At 46.8% G+C, this 20,650-nt stretch overlaps 1 protein-coding gene across 2 annotated transcripts in view; it reads left to right on the forward strand.

Annotated features, from left to right (window-relative positions):
- The window catches only part of MAP1A (microtubule associated protein 1A), a 68,178-nt gene that overhangs the window by 21,744 nt on the left and 25,784 nt on the right, over positions 1-20,650 (forward strand). Inside the window, exon 1 of one of the 2 annotated variants that reach the window (XM_054214894.1) lies at positions 8,716-8,864. The exons of the other annotated variant lie outside the window; for it this stretch is intronic. The gene's annotated coding sequence lies outside the window, so the exon portion shown is untranslated. Of the gene's footprint in view, positions 1-8,715; positions 8,865-20,650 lie in introns of those variants that run through there. 2 annotated transcript variants of the gene reach the window in all.

The raw sequence follows: 20,650 nt of genomic DNA on the forward strand, positions 1-20,650 counted from the left end.
GTTCAGGCCCTGGAGACAGAGTTAAAACAGCAAGTTCCCAGGAATCTGACCCTTCTCAGGGCAGCTGGTGCCTTTTACAAGAGATTACTGGCTGGTTCTGGGAAAGAATGTGATCTGAGGCAGTTAAACACGTCTATAAGGAAAAGATACCCTCTGCAGTACACTTTGGCTCTTGTAGCGTCTCTCACGTTGCCTTGGATGCATTTCTTTCTTGCTTTTGGTGCTAGACCTGGCTTGTACCCTCTCTTCCGTTCTGTTGGGACACGTGGGAAGCTTCACTGTGCCTCTGGCCAGGGCCATCCAGTGGTGCCCATCGGGCGCTAATGCTGGGGAAGTACAGCCAGCCTGAACGCTGCCTGGAAGGCACGCGTTTTTCTTCAGGTAGACGCATGCTGGTTATTGGACACACTTCTGGAGAAGTCTTTCCTTGAACTCAGTGTTAGTGTTATTAGGAGAACACTAGGGTTTATCCCAGTGTCACTAAGAAATTGCTAAGATTTGATCCTTGTCCCTCCTTCCTCTCTGCTGCATTAAGCCCCTCTTTGGGTGCTGGGGGGTCACACTGCGCTTGTGCAGGGGACACTGCTGCTCTTACTGTGCCCCAATATTTTCCTCCATCCCTCTTTTCATGTTCCTTCTGGTCTTTTAGTACTGCTCATGTTTGCTCCAGTTTTGCAGCCTTGATTTATAAACCTCTTTATCCTTTCCGCTGAGAGTTCTAGACAGGTCATCTTCTGCTGTTTTCCCTAAAGCTTTTGAGTTGCTGAGTTAAATTAGGATCACCGTTTTTAAAACCTTATTTTCTGGGACAGGAGAGACCAGAGTGTTGCCACAGAAAACTCACAGGATTCACAAATTTGTTTAAAGTAGGAATTGGAAAAGAAGCTGGAAATGGGTGCTGACAGTCTCTCTGGACCTGTATTAGGGATGCTAGTAACACAAAGAGAAAACCTTACTTGGTGAAGAAAACGATAAAGAACTAAATGGAATGGATGACTTGACTTGTGCTATCCACCTATCAACTTGTCAAATACCACAGCAAGTTTAGAGAACCTAATTCTTAATAGCTCAGATAGTCACTCCTTAGGCCCTGAAGTATCAGAAAGATGTAAAGATTATTCTCAAATTAAGGAAGAGAAGCCTAAATATGTAACTGTATTGGACTTGCAAAGCAGCTGAAAGAATAAAATACTTAAGGGATCAGGGATTCCTTGAAATAGAAGTATACAAACAACTAATGAGGTGTCCCTTCACTTCAGAAATGGTTATTTAAAAAACAAGGAAACTTCACAAAAGTGGTATACAAATCTTTTTAATCATAATTTAAGTAATCATACAGAACAAAAAGGTACAAATATCTGTCAATAAGAAAGGAGATAGGAAGTAGCAAAGACTTATTAAATAGTTGCACAGAAAGATGCAGAAGTATTCAGCAAAAACAAGTATCTTCTAAAAACATCCTAGTAAAGCCTGTAGAAAACAGTAAAAATTGCTGTACCTAGACAGAAATGAGGATAGCCAAGAGGATTTTAGAAGTGATTTGCCAAAGACTTGAAAAAGTAATTGGGGCTCTTGGTTTATTGACAGCACATAGCCTGTGAAAGTCAGTAACCGGATAGTTAAAAAATCTTCCAAGAGGATGGATGCAAACAAATCCTTGTGCTTCTCCGCAGCCTCCTCTGTACAGCATGCTGTGGTGACAGCCTGCTTCTCCTGTAATTACTTGGGCAGCCTTGTGTAAGGAGATCTCACAAGCCCGGCATGCAGACTGACAGAGAGGTTAGAGCTCTGTGCATTGAGATCTGTATGCTTTCTATGCAGAGGTACGGAGAAATAAATGCCTATCTTTCCTAATAAAAGCATCTAACTCTATCAGGGCTATGGCTGGGTCAGGCTGTGGTTATTCTTTGTTGCAACACTTTTAAGAAGCAAGTCTAGTGTTAATTAGAATCTCGGTTCGCATTAAAGCCTTTGGCCTATAGTTGTGAAGAAAATCAAGTGTATTTGAGCATAAGACAGTGGGTAACTCAGAGCTATTGTTCAGAGAAGCACGACCTCTCTGGACTCAACACGTACTGTAAGCCCCGTTCGGTATTACGCTTTAGCTGCAGTTCTTGGAGGTCTCATATTTCATAAAGATATGCAGCCTTCACTTTTATAAAAATATTTTAAATACCATGGTAGAGAAGAGCATGGAGACATAACCCTGTCTGCACCCTAAAATTTGAAAATAACAGAAAAACCTTTTATATAGTCACTGTTGTTATATATGCAAGCCTGGGGGCATAGCCAGTTTGTGGCTCCGTAATTTTTATGATCCAGAACATTCCTGTTGGTGTGATACTGACTCAGGTGTGCAATGATGAAATAAATTTAATTCCGTATTCTAGTCGGAGGAGAACTACACCTAACGTCCTAGGAAGCTCTGAGGCCTTTTCAAAGCCCTGTGGACAAGGAACAGAATTCCTCACCAAAAGGCAGGATCTTTGTTTCAAACCACAGTGATTCAGTGGCTGTTGTCTGACTAATCGGAGAAGAGTTTATTTTGTTAGCATAAGTGGGGAAACACTCCGTCTCTTCTCTAATTCAGCAGCTGATATAAATATGTCCTTGCATCAGAGGATAATAGTGTCTTTAAATACCGATGTTTGAGTGGTCGTTGGAATGGAACATCAATGAGCCTTACCTCAGTGCACTGTTTTTGTCTTGGGTTTGGATTTTTTTGGTGTGGTGGGGGTTGTTTGTTGGTTTGCAGAGGTGGGGGGACTGGTTTCAGTGTGGGGTTTTTCCTTTTTTTTTTTTTTTCTCCTGAATACTAAGCCTGTGTATACTCCTGTTCTGTGGTGCTGGTGTCTGGTCTGTGCTGTCCCATAACTGTCAGGTGAACCTCCTGGTTTCCTGGTGGACTGAAGAAACTGAAGCGTTCTTGATCACAGCTCTGTAGGTCTTCCTGGCTTTAGAAAGTAGGAAGCAGAAACCATAAGCTCAGTGCACTCTCTTTAGGAACTGGAAGAGGCTTGAAACTCAGTAAGTGCTTTCCTTACTAGCGCCCCTTTTCTTCTGCTTTTGACAGCTATTTTTAGGTTTTTTGCTAAATGATCGTCTGTTGTTTTCTTTAAAAGCTAAAATGAAGAGGTTATCTGCAACTCTTATCTGATCGCATGAAGGCAGGAGGCCTGTCTCAAAGAACTGCTGTGCAGGAGGCTTTTTAGGCCAGTTAAATAACTGGAGTACGGTAAAAGCAGCAGCTGTTTTAAGAACCTCTTCAGCTTTAAGTAAGTGTCTTGCTGGTCAAGCAGTACATATATGACATATATGCCAAAGAACTGTGCTTTGTGAAAATCACCATACCTCATAAGTAATTTTTCTTTATAAAAAACACCTGCAAAGTATAAAAAGATGCATTCGTGGCTGCTGGGACCTGAACGCATAACCAGGAGCAGAAAGTGAAACAAAAATTGGAGGAAAATAGATGCATCAACCTTCAGTCATGAATTTCATGGAGACTGCTATTGAAAATATACAGCAGAAATAGTTATTAGAAGTACCAAATTTATGACACATACAGAGATTTTGAGGCAAAAGAGAGATAAAAGCATGATATGATGTTGTTGAAACAATATAGTTTCCTTATAAAATAAGATTGTGGGTGGAAGATAACAAATTGGCCTGTTTATATATTCAAAAAGTTGTAATACAGTTAAAGACATCAGACTAGTTCATGCTTAAACTGTAGTTGTATGACTGTTAAGAGGAAGGGATTTTGGAACAATTACTAATATCAGTAAATGTCCTGATTAAACAGTTATATCAAATCTTATTTTGCTGCTTGAAATAGAATATGCTAAATCAATATTAAAAAAAAATCAATACAGAAGGAGATCTTGCTGCCCTAAATATCCTGCTAGGGGCTAAATTTGGTGAGTGTTGTGATGGGCATAGAAAAGGAAACGGCTGCAGAGTTGTGCGTCACTGTGTGGAATGTCCCCGGTGTACGTCCGTAGCGGTGGTGGGAGCTGGGTCCTGAAGCGCTCTGAAAAATCTGCTAATGGCAGCGCAATTGCCAGCATAGACCAGTCCTAGAGCGGGGCTGTCTAACCCCCCTCCCTTCCTTCCTGCACCCATCGCACTGCTCTCTGGAGTGACATAGACCCGTGTCTCTGTGGTAAGTTTATTAGGAAAGACCTCAAAAAGTGTAGTCTGGATGAAATTACCCCGTAGGCCAGGTCCAGCCTGCAGGCCGCCACCTGGGCAGTTGTACAGTTCAGTGGGTGATGTTAACTCAAATACTAAGCAGCCTAGTTTATATGTAGCAGTAGTAGCAAATATATCCTCTTGCTTTGTCCTCAGCACTGCCGCAAAGCAGCACCTTTTAAGTAACGTCCTTTGCTCACCTTGTACATCTGTAAGCTGCGAAAAGGGACTGCCGGTTTGCTTTGCAGTCGTTCTGCATCCCCAGCCGTTTACTTTGCTCTTTGCTTCCGACTCCTATTCCCTTTGACTGTGCAAGCCTCTCTAGCTTGGGTTGTACTGGTCGTGGTGGGATGGCAAGCACAATAGGTGGTTATAACGATCTCCTCTAAGAATGTCTGCTGTCGTGCGCAGGGGATAAGAAAATGAGTCTGAAGTGATGATGAGCAGGGGGGGCTGGAAGCACAGACAACAAAGGTAATATATTCATGTTTGGGAGATAGGAGGGGGGCAAATATACCCTGTATACATATAAAAAAAAAAAAAAAGCCATCAGGGTGGAGCCAGTTAACTTCTTTTTTGTGCAGGGGGAGTAGTGTACAGGGAGTACACTACCACAGATTACTTCTATGATGTCATGGAAATTAGTAAGCTTTTGCTAAGTGGTGGCTAAAACACTTTCTAAAGATAATTGAAGATGCTATTCTGCAGTTATTATATTAAGGATTGATATAAATGGCTTTAGGATACCAAAGAAAAAACCTGGAACGTGGGACACTGTTTTTAAAAGGACTTGGAAGGACCCGGGACCACTAAGATTAGTGTTATACTTGTGTCCTCAGTGAATAGATGGATACTGGCAGATGTTATCCTGATGCTCTTCTTTACTGTGGTAAGGGAGGTTCTTGCCAGCATCACTGTCACGAGCCACGTGCCCTGGATCTGTGGGGCCTGTGCTGTTCCATGTGTTCATAAATGATTTGGGGCATAGTGTCAATGCTGAAATAACAGAGACAGCTGCTGATTTGAAGTTATTGATGGTTATAGAGTTGCAGCAATCTTAATGCTTAGCTGCAGTCAAAAAGCAAATAGAATGTTAGCAATTAGAACAGTAGAATACACCATAGAAAGCATCGTTATGCCCCTGTGTTGGTATATTGTGCACTCAATTCTTGAATGTGTTGTGCAGTTCTGGTCCTTCTTCTTTCCTGGTCTCAGAAAGAATATTCTAACATCAGAAAAGTGATAGGAATGATCAAAAAGGCTTCGCTACAGGAGGAGACTTAAACCAACTGACCAAATGAAAAACCCAAACCTAGCAGTTCTCACCTTACAGAAAAGGGAGTGGAAGAGCAGTGTGACAAATATGAGAATACAAATGCTCTACTGAAGATTAATGGGAATTATTTTTTTTCCCCTCATAACCTAAGAATTAGGGAATATCAAATGAAATCACTAAGCAGAAGTTACAAACTAAATATAGAAGAGGAAGTCATCTTCACACATGATGCATTGCTAAACAATTGCCACAGAGTTCAAAAGTTTACGTAGCTTCAGAATGCAATAGAGAAGCTCATGCAACTTCTACATAAAGATGCAGAAAAACCTTTGTTGGTGAGTGAGGGCATCTGCCAGAAGCTGAGAGGTATAACTGAGGGTAAATCCATCTGTCACGTGTTTTATGCTCTTTCCCCAGCTGTCCACTCAGGGCTGTGGGCTAGACGGGCTCAGGGCCTGACCCAGTGTTCCCATTCTGAAGTTCCTAAGGATTAAGGGTCATGAGAAGGTTTTTGAGGCCAAACCCTCAGATGAGGGAGTAGGGATGAACAGGTAGGGTATGGAATGGGCTTTTCTGCGTCTTCTCCACTCTTTACAGGCAGGAATAAAGAATACGTGAAGGTGTGGTGGGCTGGGTTCTGACTGCTGTCCCAACAGTTTTAATTAAAACCATCAAACCAGATCGACTGAAATGATTGATCGTTACCTTACAACTGGCAGAATTAATTATAGCAGCACCAAGAAGCAGCAGCATGGAAGAGCCTAGGGCCAGCAAGCAGGCTTGCTTCTGCTCTTTGAGGCAAACGTTTCATGGAAGTGGAACTTGGAGTTCCTCCATTCTACGTGGTTGACTGGGGTGGGGAGCTGATCCCTTCTGCAGCCAAAGATGGGATATTCCCAGTCTGAGCTATGCAGTGATTTACTTTTCCACATCTCTGATCATTTGTTTCACAGTCCTGGCTACTGTCAGAATCCATTAATTCCCTGATGATGAGACTTTGCTGAAGTTGCAGGTAGTGCTCAATAGATACTGAACCAATTGTTAAGATCCTAGTGTCAATGGGTGGCTGTAGCTATTTGACTGTGGACCCTTCTTCAGCATATGTAGAACTGATCTTCTTTGTAATCCTAGTGCTGACATAAATCCAAAGGAGCTTTTACGTTGAGGTAGTCTTTGTAGTGTCCAGTAGACTCAGGCCATTAGTTCCTGAATTAAACAAATGTAAATCCATAGATTCTCATTCCGTATTACGTAGTATACATTTAAAAAACCACAAACCTTTCACTTTCCACTAAAACAGAAAAAGGGTCAGCTCAACTCTGTTAATATCGGCTCTCCGCGCTATTTCAAAGAGGAGAGCAGGAACTTTTACTTCTTTTCAGAACCCAGGCTTTTTCACCAAAATATGCTGGCTTCAGACTGAACCCTAATTTTCTTTCCAAAGATAAAACCCTTTTAAGTATCTCAGTTGAGAATAATGCTTGAAAGCGTTGGCCGTTACCTGGGCCTGTTTATATTGGTGACCAGAACCAGCTGCCCCTCTGGGCCATGGGAAGGCCACTATGCCTTGCTGCGGATCTGTCAGAGAACATTCCAACACTTTGTCCTAGGAATTAACAATCCAAATGTGTATATTAAAAAGAAGTGCTCGATCACTTAATTGCAGTTGTTGCTGTATTCCTGTGGCTGGGAGGTTATGCTGTACTGATGATTCCGGTGGCTGGAAGAGACCTGTGTCCCGTTCCATCTGTGAGTTGGCTGATTTGACTGTCAAGGGAGTGGTTGGGCACGGATCTCAGAACCACTCGCTGCAGCGACTTCTGTGTTGGAGGTGAAAGCAGAATCCAGAAGGCTCTGTTCCCTCCTAGTGCTCACCACAGGGCTCCGGCCCCTTGAGAGTGGTTCCCAGGCACCGCAGTAGACAACTGGCACCAGCAAGTAGCTGGTGTTACTGGCTGTGTGTCGGAACTGTCAAGCGGAAGGCTGGGATGTGACTGATGTAATGGAGTAGTTCAGCAGCTCCCATATGGAACTATTTTTTTCAATAGTTTGTCCCTTGAGAATTTTTTAATCTGTGGTGTTTTTTAAATAGGGTGTTAAGATGAGGATGTTACCTGTTCAAAACATACAGAAATCAAAGATGTTTGATTCCAGTGCATTAACTTTTCCTGAGGTTCACAGATATTTGCCCTGATTGGTGTCACGTGAAAGCTACAGAAGAGAAGATTCTATTTATTTTTTTTGAAACTCATCACAATTCTATGATATTTTTATTCCTGAATATTCCATTGCCTCTGACAGCCCTTGGAAGATCATTGAGAAGGAGGCTTGCTGTAGGGCAGGCAGGACACCTCCAGCTTTCACAGTTAATTCTGGAATCTAAAAGTAAGCCGGGATCTTGTGTAAGGCAGGCAGGGCCCTGGTAGTGGTTTCAGTGCTTGCTGTGAAAAAAAGTCACTCTTGGCAACTAGCGTGCCATGGAGTAACCTGTATATTCCAACGTTGGACTGATGGGCCTAAGCCCAGTAGAGCAGGAGCAAGGAAGCATGCTCCTCTCAAGTGCCTTGGAGGTCAAATGAGCCAGACACTGATACTGGTCATGAAATGAGTTGCAAGGTTCTTAGAAAATGATTTAAACATTTAGCTGAAAGTAGCACTGGAAATAAATCTCCGGAGGTGAGGTTGCTGGTGTTCTTGCATGGCTCATCCAAGTTCTCTTATCCGCTCAATCCACTGTTGACACATCCCTGTTCACCAGCAGCCAGACACGGGGTCTGTGGCACTGGGCACCCTCTCCCCAGCCGATGCTGCGCCTGGTATTTCGTGTTGCGTTTCTTTAATTGGAGGAGCTGCGCTGCGGTTGGAGCCTGGCACCAGGTTCCAGTTTAAGAGTAACTTAAACCAAAGCCCCCTTGGGATGAGATGGGGAGTGCCCCTCTGTGAGGAGCAGCCTGACTCTAGGCTGTGTGTGGGGGAAATGTTCCGGTAGTTGGGAACCCATCTGTTTGCGGGAGTTTGTCCAGTTTCACGTATTTTGGAGCCCTGGCCTTGCTGGTTGCCCAGACTCTGCGTCAGGATCAGCCTGGCTTGGTGCGGGGCGGGCGCCGGTGCCCGGGGGAGCGCGATGGAGCGAGGGAGGGAGGGATGGGTGGGAGGGGGATCGGTGGGTGGGTGGGTCGGTCGGTCGGTGGGTGGGTGCTCCCGCGGCCGTGTCTCGGGGACGCTGCCGGAGCTGCGGCCCGGAGGGGGTTAAGCCGCCCTGCGCAGGGCGGTGCGGGGGGGCGACGGCTCCTCCCTGCTCGCCCTGACACAGCAGCCGCTCCCGCACCGGCGCTGCCCGCGGGTCTCCAGCCTCCCCGGCCGCCGCCGCTCCGGGGCCGCCCGGCACAGGATGGTACGTGGCGTCCCCTCCCGAGGCCGGGGGCGGCGGGGGGTGTCGGTGGGGAAGGAGAAGCCCCCGGTGCTGCTGGGGGTGCAGGACTGGGGCAGCCGGCGCTGGCTTTGTTCTTGCCCTGATGCTGTTTGCCGCTGTGGGGGAAGCGGGTCGGCGGGGGGGGGGGACGCGTTATTCGGGGGGAGGCGACTGTCAATGTAGGTAGCGGTCCAGCGCGGTGACCCCCGGGCGGGCTCTCCCGCTCAATCTGCCGCGGCTCCGGGCGAGGCGCTGGGTTTGCTCTGCTCTTGCGGGGGAGCAGGTGAGGAAATCTGTGCCGAGCACTCGGTAGCAGATGCGGGGTTTTTTTCCTTGGAATCTGATCCTGTTGGAGCGCAGAGGTGGGGGGGGCACTGGTGGTTGAGGGGAAAAGGACTGGTGACGAGAAGGGAATGATCTATGTGAGGACCTCGCCCCTTCTCAGCTGCTTGTGTCCCGAGTATAGGAACAGCGATGGCATTCCCTGGCTGCTCAGCTGTTTGCTGCACTTGTGTCATTAGCTCAGGCACAGGGAAGGATGTATGAAGATGGATCTGGAGAAGAATCTGGAGAGGATATTCTTCCTGCTAGGGACTTAAGCAGTCCTGCAGCATTACGATTTATCCCAGTATGGTCTTTCCTGAAGAAGATGCTCCTGGAGAAGGGAGGAGGTGGCGCGAGGCATCTCCCAGACGCTCCCTTTGGGCAAGGCTTGGTGAAAGCCAGTATTAATGTCTGTATCGCTGTTCGGCTCAGTGCTGATGCTGGAATAAGGCTAATGCCAGTCAGGAGGGGGGAGGGTTGTTAAGGTGGACTGTCGTGCTGATGATTAGACAGAAGAGAGATGCAGGGCCCCTTTTGCAATTTCTCTTTCCTTTGGTGCTGCACACCCACACACGAATAGTCTTGAAGTAGCTCAAGTCTGGCTTCGAGCTGCTCAACACTACATTCTTCCCCTACAGGAAGCCAAAAAGCATCCAAACGCATCCAGTTAGCGGGGGAGGAAAAAAGGGAAGGTTCTTGTAAAATGTGAGTGATGCAGCCTTTCTAGGGCAGCAAAGGAGAGGAGATGCGGCCAGGCTTGGAGCTGATTTTCATCCTAGTAGGCTGGGGAGGGATTTTGTGCTTTACAGGTGAAAACAGCAAAGCGCTTTCTTTTTCCTAGCAGTGGTCCTTTGTCATCCCTTGCCCTGCGATATTCCCCATGTAGCACAGAGGTCTAAGGGGCCATCTTCTCCCTTTATGATTAGCTCTCCTGCATCACCAGCGCTACAGTGCGATGATGACCCCATTGCAGTCCACGGACACAAGGAGTTCTGTTTTCGTAGGGTATCTTTGACATCCTTTAGAGTTGCTGCTGGCAAACATCTTGTTAAAAGTGTTAAATCATCTGTATGCTAATGCTAAAATGTGTTGAAGTATTTCAAAATAGGGCCTCTTATCTCCAGGGTCCAGAGCTAGAGGAGCTGGAGCAGGGTTTGGCACATTGCACAGATCAGGGTACGTGACCATGAATATCTGTCAGACACTGCTGTTTCGGGTAAAAGGGAGAAGGAGGAGAGGCAAACCTTGTTGACCAGGGAGGGTGCAATTAAAAGGAGTCAGTAGTGATGCCAACAAAAGCTTTCTTAATAGAGAAGAGAGGGGGCTGAGAGCTATTAGACTGGGTCAGTGGCGTAGGGAGGAGAAAGAGGAGGGGTCTGGGCACATTTATCACACAGTGAGCTTGCAGGGGAGGAGCGTGGCTGCTGCACACTCGCACACGCAGGAACACGCGCACACACACACACACTGCGGCAAATTCTGCAGCTGGTGCCTGCTGGCTTATGACTGCAGAAAAAACAAGCTCCGGTTTAAACTCTCTGAGCTCAGAGACGAGGCTGTTTCTATTCCAAGTAGCTCTGGTTCCGCTGTGAAAAGCCCTGCAGGCTGGGCACTGTTCCAGAGTGACAGGGATTCCTCTTTCTCCTGATGGGGCAGGGGACCTTTTGCTGTGCGAGGTCAGTACCTTCCCCATCTCCTTGATGGCTCCGTACTGGTTGGCTGCATCCAGACTGCGTGTCTGTCCTTACACTTTTCCAGCAAATAGCTATCCTATACAGGCTGGGAATCCTTTTTTTTTTTTTTTTTTCTTCCCTCCTTTTCTTTCCTTTCCTGGGACCTGACAAGGCCAGGCTGTCAGTTTCCTTGCCCTGCTCACATTCTACAGACAGAGATATGTGTAGCTTTGCAGTAGTTTCTTTCCTAACAAAATAATTCATGTTCTGTCATGCCTTTTTGCCGCTCTTTCTTACATCTCTGTTGTCAGCATACCTTAGTCACGTCCTCAGCAGATGTGGTGGTAAATGGATGATGGACTTGAGCACAGGAGTATGGTGAGCAGCAGCCAGCACAGGCTCTCTCTGGTGACAACGAGGAAGCGAGGAAGGACGCTCCGGTGCAGTCTCTCTCATTCAAAGAAGCATGGCTGGACACCACAGCAAGGGTGGGAGAGGGGTTCCTCAGCATGAGCTTCTGTGGGACATGGTCTTGTGCTCTTTGTACATGTTCATACACATATTCGTACCCTAGGTAACACCTGGGATGGCTGCATCTCACAAAAGAAGAAGAAGAAGAAACTGAGCACCAAATAAGGATCCAGCGGTATATCTCTGTGATAGGTGTCCGAGTATAGGGATCCTAGTGGGTGCTACTTCTGGCCACTTGGCTAGCACAGCCAAGCGTGCTATATGCATTATCACAGGCTTTCCACTACTAATTGATGGGTAGGAGAGAGACCTCTGTGCCCTTGAAAAGAGATGCTATGGGAGGCCAAAGAAGACTGTTTTATATGGTTAGCGTGCAGGGACCTGACAGCAGTGGCTAGCTCAGAATAAAGGGTGCATCTGCTGGGCCGTGAAGTGTTCGTTAGGCAAAAGTACCTGGGGAAGAAGGGGAGGTGATAGTTACTGGGCTGATGGACAGTCTCTGTGTGTGGGAAGAAAGAGTAAGTTAGGTGTAAATGAATACTCAGAAATTATTCTGGGGAGAATTTACTGAGATGGAAAAAGAGGATTTATTTTTCTTTCCCCTCGAAAATCCTGAATTAGCTGCAGGACCGTGTCTTTCTGGACTCCAGCACAAACCCTGGAGCTGTTGACAGGAAAGACTAGAGAAAGTATTAAGCTACTTTGGTTCTAACTTTTCAGTTTGTATTAGGTTTTTTTCCATCCCCTTGAAGGTGCTTGATTGAGTTGTATGAATTCCTCTTACAAATACATGCAATTTGTGTTTGTCTGGAGTAAACTCTTTTTTTACCAGTAAACTGGTAGAAACTAAAGCAAGTTTCTACCAGTTTTGTGAAAACTGATGGGGCAGCAGAGGAGAGCAATCCGAGTGGGTGCCTGCCTGGGACAGTGCCTGTTCTGTGTGCCCTGCCACCTGGGCAGTCGCCACTCGGGCACCAGCCGTAGGACAGTGTGCGTCTGTCTCTGAGCTGCTCGATGCGCTGGTGGCTGTGACTCGTGAGAGGAGCTGAGGAACGTGGAGGGAGCTGGGATTATAGCAGTGGGACAGTGCAGCGTGGACAGGCAAAAAGCAGTCTTCGTTAATTCCATGCCTTGCTGTGCATAAGCTGTGGGGCTTGTTTTTAGCTTTTCTTCACACAAAAGAAATGGAGATTAATTTCTGCGTGTGCTGACTGGTGACCATAGATCAGTTCTCCTCCTCTCGCGCCTTCCTCTCCAGCATATCAAAAGTTAGTGCTAACGGAACAATTAGTTATGTGTCCAGCTCTTCAGGAAATCTCTGTCCTTCCAAGGCCTTATTCACCGATGAACTTGAGCATTGGTGTCCTTGGCCAGCAGGTTCTCGGTTCTCCTGAGACAGGCCTTTAAGTCTTGGTGGAATGATCTCTCAAATGTATACAGTAGTATTGGGTTGGATATTTAGGTTTTTTTTAATGGGGAATGCAACTTTGATTCATTTCTGCCTTTCTGAAAAGCATTGCCATCACAGTTTCTGTGTTTTGAAAGAAATGAGCGAGGCCTTTCTTTGCTTTTGAAGTAAAAGCTTGGATATTTCCTCTAAGAGGATGAAGGTTGAGAATCTGAAATGGAAGGAGGCATGTAAGTCTCAGAGGGGGTAGGATTTAATACGCATGTCTGTTACCAGTGTGTCCTACGGAATAACTTGTGTGCCTCTTTGGACAAATCATCGTCTTTCACGAGCCTTCTTGTGAAGCACCAAAGTCTCTGGCAATTTGCTAGAACCTGCCTCAGGGCCCTGGGTTCACAGTTCGATCAAGTATGTAAGGTTCTCCATGTCTCTGGCATCCTGCAAAACAAGAAATCTTTTGTAAATTTGTACTGACTTTTAAGATCCTGGAGAAGAAGGTGCAGCAGAAGGAGAAGTCATCTCCACCAGTCAGGCATGTGGAAATCTGTCTCCTCGTTGTTAGTGTGAAGCAAAGGTGAAAAAAATTGCAGAGTTGAGGCACAGCGAGACAGTTTCAGACCCCTCCTTTGCAAAAGACTCCCCTGGGAGTCAGCTAAACACTTCAGGCAGCAGCGGCTTAATAAATGGTTGTTATTGAATATGTTCATAGAATACCTGACCTGAAACTCTTATAGCTGTTTTAAGGTTGGAAAGGAGAGTCCATTCCTATCTCTGGGATACCGGCCATGATAAGAAAATAGAAATACCAGCTGGCAGGACATAAGCAGCACGAGCTGTAGCCGTAGCTCTCACCTGGAGACTTGTCCAGAAGCTGCGTGGTTCCATGGTGGGCTGGCATTTGCTAGCTCTGCTTTTCATGTACTTTCGTAGTCTTGAGAAAAGTCCTTTTGGTTGTTTCCAGTGAAAAGATGAAGGCTATAAAAGCTTACTGCTGTTTTTCACAACGTGCTATAGCTACAAATACATCATGCTAGAAAAGTATGGCCGCATAGCTGGCAAGTCTGGATTGTTTGTTTCCTCTACTGACTTTCAAGTTAAGAGATTGTCATTTGCTTTTATGCTTGCTGTAGCTAACCGTTATTTCACTGGGATCCAGCCATTTTGCCTGGGCCACTCTCTATTAAGCTCCAGTGCCAAATTTTTAAATAATTAAGGAGAAAACTGGAAGGAAAGACCATTAGTATCTCTCTTGAATATTGCCTGAGGAATGTCGGTCTGTCATCAGGCGCTCAAGGTGCTCATAGCTATCTTAGAGGAGAAGTGGGCAAGAAGTCAGCGATTTACCTTCTGGTTGACTAGATTTATGTTCTGGAAAGTGTGCTAAAACGGTTTAAGATGGGTAAGTTGCAGTAGTTGGACAGAAATGCGAACACTGCCCAGGCCACGTGAGAACTAAATGGCTTCGAAAGAATACGACACGTAGGAAAATGTTGGATAGGGTGGTTCTCTGTGGCTTTGATCTGTGTGGCATCTGTTTGAAGAACCAGCTTGCAGGCTGGTAGGTGTGAGCACAGTATGTGTTTTGGCCCAGTTCCTGGTTGCTAGATTTGCATGGGAGTTTTATTTGTTACGGGGCTTCTTTCTTGCAGTTGGTTCATGTTCAAAGGCAACGACAATTGTCGAGGCAGAGGGAGGCATGGGAGCGTGGAGGGGTTCTGTGCCCACGTGGCTCTGGGGGAGCTGAACAAGTGAGAGGCCCTGCGACAAGAGTGTGTGTGGTGGTGGCGGCCTCTTCTAGTCCTTTTTGTTCTCCCAGGTCAGTAAGTTCAGTCCCCGATGCCACTGTGTAATCTGCAAGTGGAAGGAGACCTGGCTGGACGGGGAAGCGTTGAGAAGCAGGGGCTCCCATTATGGAGTGAGACTTCAGTGAGCTCAGCGCTGGTGAGAGGCGGTGGCTGAGTTGACTTGTCACCAGAACTGAGAGAAGTTGTCCCTACTCTGCTAGAAACCTCCTTGGCTTCTCCCCAATGCCTCTCTTCAATGCTGAACAGACAAGGCCTACATTTGCTGGCAGAAGGGATGGGGGGCCTTGAACCTCTGCACTTCAAAATAACTTTCTGTATCCCATTCATCGTCACCGTGGTCTGTGCTGTAAATCAAATCCCAGGAATCCAGACCACGCAGAGAATCTGTCAAGTGGCAACTAGATCCAAGAGTGCAAAGTCAAAACGCATCAAAGAAAGATGCTGGCAGAGGACAGCTGCTGCTTCTCAGGGAACGGCCGAGTACAGGCTGCCCCTGCTTCAGCCCCTGCCGCACAGAGTCCACAGCGGGTTTAATATCCGTGTCCCAAACAGAGATCGCATTCAGCAGGTCATCTTTAAAACAAGCAGGTGACAGGGAAGAAAAGCTACTTAGAATGAGACTGTTAGCAGTGCGGAATAGGAAGGAGGTTTGGGGAGTGCAAGCAGATGCTAGAAATCAGAGGCAGGAGCCTCTTGCCAGAAATTTGTCGTCTCAATAGGCAAAGGGGAGGAAATCTCAGAATTATTTCCTTATTTGTGACAGCCATCCCTTCCTTGATACAACTAAGTTCTCTCTGCCTCAGGCAGCTTGCTTACACATTTCATATTGATCAGTCCTCAAAAAAACCCAAAAACCAAAAAACAAAAAAACCCAGAGAGAAATAGGACAGATCACAAGCTGTTACCTCCAAGTCGGTCAGAATCAGCATTACCCACATACAGCAAAACTAGGGGAAACGTGCAGTTTTCTTGAATCTGTGCTGTGTTCTGGTTGTAAGAACGTGTGATGCATGTTCTTATTAAAATTAAGAAATCAGAAGCTGTCCAGCTCTGCGACTCAGAGGAGTCTTCAGCCCTGGGATCTGGGACAGGGATCTGCCAACAGGAGCCGTTTTGGGGGAGCCTCTGTTCAGGTACTGGCAGCGAATCACAGCTGAAGTCCCACTGACAAGGAAAACACAAAACATTAATTTGGTTTCCAAAGAGACCATCTATAAGTCTGCCGGGGTTGGTGGAGCGAGGGCACCAGATAAGAGGGTATTTTAAGGTGTGTTTAGGTTTCCTTTTGTGGGTTTAGCTGGAGACGTTTAAGAAGTTGCAGCAGAAGCTCCTCACAGATGGGGATTATGCCTCTGTGCAGAGCTGTGATCTCGGTTCTTGCCATACACTGTGTTACAACAAAAGGGTACAAGGCCAGCTGGAGTCAGCAAAGCCGCTGAAGGCAACAGAGTCTCTCGTGACCGATTCTGCACCTGGCATACTAGATAGAAGCGCTCACCCGTTAGTGTAGCTCAGCGGTGGTGTAATGTCCAGGTGAGGGGCATTTAATGAACAGTGAGGAACAGTACCTTCTGGAAATAGATCCAGCTGTTTCCAAAGTGAACATCTGTGTCTTCAATTAGTGGTTCTAAAATGGCTGAGCTATCAAATTGCTCTTTAGCATAAAAGTGAGACAGTATGTGCAATTAGGAAGCAATGAGATGGTTGCTATGGTTGGCACTGTATAGAAATAGAAGTTGCCTGGGAGAGGAGCTGTAGATGGCATGAAATTATCACAAGGAGGAGGGAAGATAGGAAGACACAGGCAAATGGCTAGGAGGAGTATCTCCTGGGATGTGGCAAGTGCCCACAACCTCCCACACCTTCAAGAATATTTCACCTCCTTCTCTTGCCGTGCTGCTGGTTCACCTTTGTAGTAATTCCCCAGGAGGTGGTCTTTCATTTTGCAGAGTCTGTTCTTACCTTAAAGCATGATCAGTTCTCCTGACGTGCAGTAACAGTAAGGTAAGGTAAGTTATTAAACATCTCCAGCTAGATCCACAAAAGGAAACCTGAACACGCCTTCAGGCACCTCAGTATCTCCATCCTGGCAGACTCAGCAATGGTTCTGGAAACCAGACCTTGTTCTTCTTCACCCCAGACCATTCTGTGCCCCTCCGGCTTTGTGTAGGTCTCCACACCACACGCTGCTGTTTTTGACAGTAATTAATCTGTTGTGCTTTTCCCGTATTCTTTAAAATCTGTTGCTATCCTGGAGATAGTTTTCTTTTGACCCTAATGGCTGGTTACTGCTGTGTTTTTAATTTCTCTGTCCTGCCTAGCGTGGTTCTCAATTAATTTCACTCTTTGACTCTGCTCCTGTTGAGAAACTTCTCTTCTTCTTGGAGTTGTCTTGCTGATGCTGTCTTCTTTCTGTACCTTTTTACACCAAGTTCTCTACTTGCAGAGTTCTGTTTCTCTGCCTCTGAGCTCTTCTAAAGTTAGTGCCTGGTCTGTCCCAAATCAGCTGTGCTCTTCTTTCCTGATCTTAGTGCTTCATGGCTCCTTTTGCACTGAGAGTGTTCGGTTGTGCCGGTGTTTCCTGGAAGCATATCTGTGACCAGTTGTCCTGTTTGCCCTCCTGAAGACAGCTGGGTAGACGCTGGGGTTGGAAACGCTCTGTCTGGAGCCCTTGAAGGAGCACAGAGTGTCCTGGGGTCCGCTCTGTCTCCCCTAACGCTCGTGCCTGTGCTCCTTCCTCCCCCTTGCAGCCCCTGCGTGCTGCTGGCCTCCCTGCGGGGTTGGTGCGATGGCTCTCGCCCTCTTCTGCGTGTACAGAGACAGGCATCAGGATACACGGAACTCTGAGGGGGTTTTAGTGCAGGTGTTGGTGTACTCCTGAGCGGGAGCTCTTCTACCCAGCTTCAGTCTGACTGGAATACGGGTAATAGTGGTAAATATACCATGTGTACCCCAAATTCCCATTGGTGTGTGCCTGGGATGGTAACTAAAGCTAAACCCAACACCTGGAGAATTCTCCTTGTTAACAGGCTGAAGTCGGTGTGGGTGTGCTGTCAGGTCTGCAGTCCCTAGGGGATGCTTTGCTTCCTAGAGGTGTTTGAATTATCTTCACTCTCTCAGCACAGTGCTTTGTGTTTTCCTGTCCTTTGTAACTGTCTCTTCAGTTCCTCCAGATCAGGCCTGTCTCCTGTTTCACATTCACAGGGCTTTATTTCGGTGGTGCCGTGATTTTAACTATGTGACTCAGCATTCCAATACGAAAAATCGCGACACGCTATTTTGAAACTTCCATAAAAAATAAAAACTCATACATGCAATAATACTTTACTGCTCAAATACCATTGGCTTGCCCTTCTTTTCTAGGTGCAGTTTAAAATCCCTCATTTTATGTCCTTTGTGGTTTCATCTGACACGTTTGGTGATCGCTCGTATGCTCCCTTCCCTTGCTCCAGAGGACAGCACGTGGCTCTGCCCCAGCCTTCCCCAGCAGGGACTCTGCACTTTGCTGCAGCTTCTTGCCTTTCCATTTTCTGTTGATTTTCATATTGCCACTAAAAATATATTTTCCCTTTTCTAGTACACAGTGGTTCTTCTTTCTTTAGCTAAGAGAAAATCACTAAAGAAAATCTCTAAGGAGGGTAGATCTTTAGATTTAGCCATTGATAAATAAATAGATACTTATTTATCTATTTCTGCAGAGAGTTTGAAGACCTAAAAATAGAAAGTATATGAAATAAATCTTTACTGTAGACTTTTTCAGACCATGAGAGGCAGGACACTTGCTGGTGGACCACAAAGCACTGTCTGAAGCCAATTCCTCATCATTCTCAGCTATTGAATCACACTAGAAAGCTAAAACTGCAGCACTTTCCCAATAATGATTTTACTGTAATAAGTGGTTACTGTAGTGTCACATGTTGTGAGCGCAAGTCGGGGGGAGGCTGTGGGACTGTGATCACCCAGTGAGCTGTCTGTACCCTTTGCTCTGCTCGTCCCTGGAAAAGAAACAAAGAGCTGGATGTGCCCAGAATTGCTGCGATCGCTGCGATCTCTCCAGGCACGGGTTTGCACTGCAGCCCCCACCCGGCACTCAAAATACCTCTCGGTCTTTCCTGGGCAGTTTACACCACGCTCCAGCTGTAGCCTTCACCTGCGTTTCTCCACTGATCTTGCCCGAAAGTCTCCCCTTATCTGACTGGGTGCTCCCTGTAAAAGGTGAGGTGTGACAGAGCGGTCTCCAGCCACTGGGGCGCTGGAGATGGTGTCTGAGTTCCTGAGCTGGAACCAACACAGGGCTTTAGGACTGCACCAAGGCAAAGATGCTTCCCGCACTGCAGGGCGCTGCCAGGCCAAGGGCGTTCTTTGTGTCCCCTGTTGAGATAGCTGTGGCTTGCATAATTAACTAATTATTCCTTAGAGTTGTTGGGGGAGGGAGCAAAGACAGTCATTCTACAGTCTGGTGTTTGGGACGCAGATGTGTGAAGATGTCGTTCACATCTCTGTGCTAGAGGGTTCTTCAGCTGTAGACAGAGAGACAAACTCCAGCTGGAGGTGGGGGTCAGTCCCGTGCTCTCTGGTGGGGGGGACTCGGAGGCCGCCCATCTCCTGAGAGAACATGCCAGTGAGCAGGCCACTGTGCTGTCCTCTCTGGACGAGGGTCCTCTGTCAGGTTCTCTGTCGTCTTCTGAGAAGACAGCGACTTCCCACCCCCTGCAAGGGAGGAGCTGCAGGTGCATCTCTTGTCTTAGGAGTGCAGGGGTGATGGCGTCGTGCTGGGGCCCTGCCATGGTCTCTCGGTTGCTCCCGCAGCTGCTCAGATGGTCGGTGCCAGTGCAGTCCCCACCAGGGCTGGTTGCCGCATGAGAGACCCAGTGCAGGCCAGAGGCAGATGAGCCTCCCGCGTCCCAGAGAGCTGCTCCGAAATACCCTCTTCCATTTTCCTTAATGCTCCTTTAAGGCAGACTGGGATTGGGATGTAACCAGCATGATCGTAGACATGGCTGATAGCAAATTGGATGGTGTTTCAAACAGCCAAGATGGATGAAAAAATAATCCCAAGAGCGAAGTGGTCAGGGCAAGAAAGAAAAAAGAGATTAAAACTGAGGAAGTGCAGCGACCTTATTGTATCTTCTCAATCAAAACATGTGCTGAAGCCAATACAGCCATTGTTGTCTGAAAAAAAAATAAGAACTGGGAGCCTGGGATTCTGTGTATGTAAATAAATAGAGTATCCCGAAAAGAATTTTCTCAAAGTTTTCAGGGAAAAGAAAGAGAAGTAAAAATAACTGATGGATCGCTGCGAGTTTAAGAAAAAAATGTATAATTGCTTTTATTGATAATTTTAGCCATTATTTCACTCTAACAAAGATGTTCTGTTGTAATCTAAAAACCTTAATATTTTGTTTTGAAATAAAAAGAAATGTTTTTTCAAGGGCAGTTCGTTAGTAAAACAGTTTACTGTTGCAGCTAATGTAAGCGCTACATCAGCTTTGGAATCCAATTTACAGATGGTGGAAACCAGTTGAGACTGTGGGTCACCCTCCAGCTCTCTCTGGAGCCTGAGGAACTGGCCACGCTCCTTTCCTCGTCAGGGCGATCTAGTTTGGAAGTTGGCTGTAACGCAGCATGTGATGGTGGCCATCTCCTACCTGGCCAAGGCCTAGCAGTGGAGACAGCCCGTCTCCCTGGGCCAGGGCTGAGGCTGACGCTAGCCCATCCTGGGCTCCCGTTTATCCTCTAAAGGTCAAGTCAGAGTGAGATGTAGCCGTTTTCTTTCCATGCTGCGTTTGTGGCTGCGGCAGCCGCTGCGGCTCCCACCCCGTACAGGGTCTCCGCTAAAGGCAGCTGCCTCCCCCTGCCAGGAGAAGGAAATGACAATTTTCTTTAAAATTGAATTTGCCCAGAATCTTCCCTTTCTAGAACCTACCACAAATGCCCACACGCTGTTCAGAGTCTCTTCAGCCCACCCCTATGTGGAGGGGTTTCTTTCTAAACTTACTGAGGACTCTCACTGGAATGGTTTGAGCACGCAGAGAGCAGGAAGGCTGCGCGTGCACGTCCCTCGTGCCGCTCTGAGGCACATTCCAG

This window comes from Rissa tridactyla, chromosome 9 (assembly GCF_028500815.1).
Source record: "Rissa tridactyla isolate bRisTri1 chromosome 9, bRisTri1.patW.cur.20221130, whole genome shotgun sequence".
NCBI classification, from domain to species: Eukaryota; Metazoa; Chordata; class Aves; order Charadriiformes; family Laridae; genus Rissa; species Rissa tridactyla.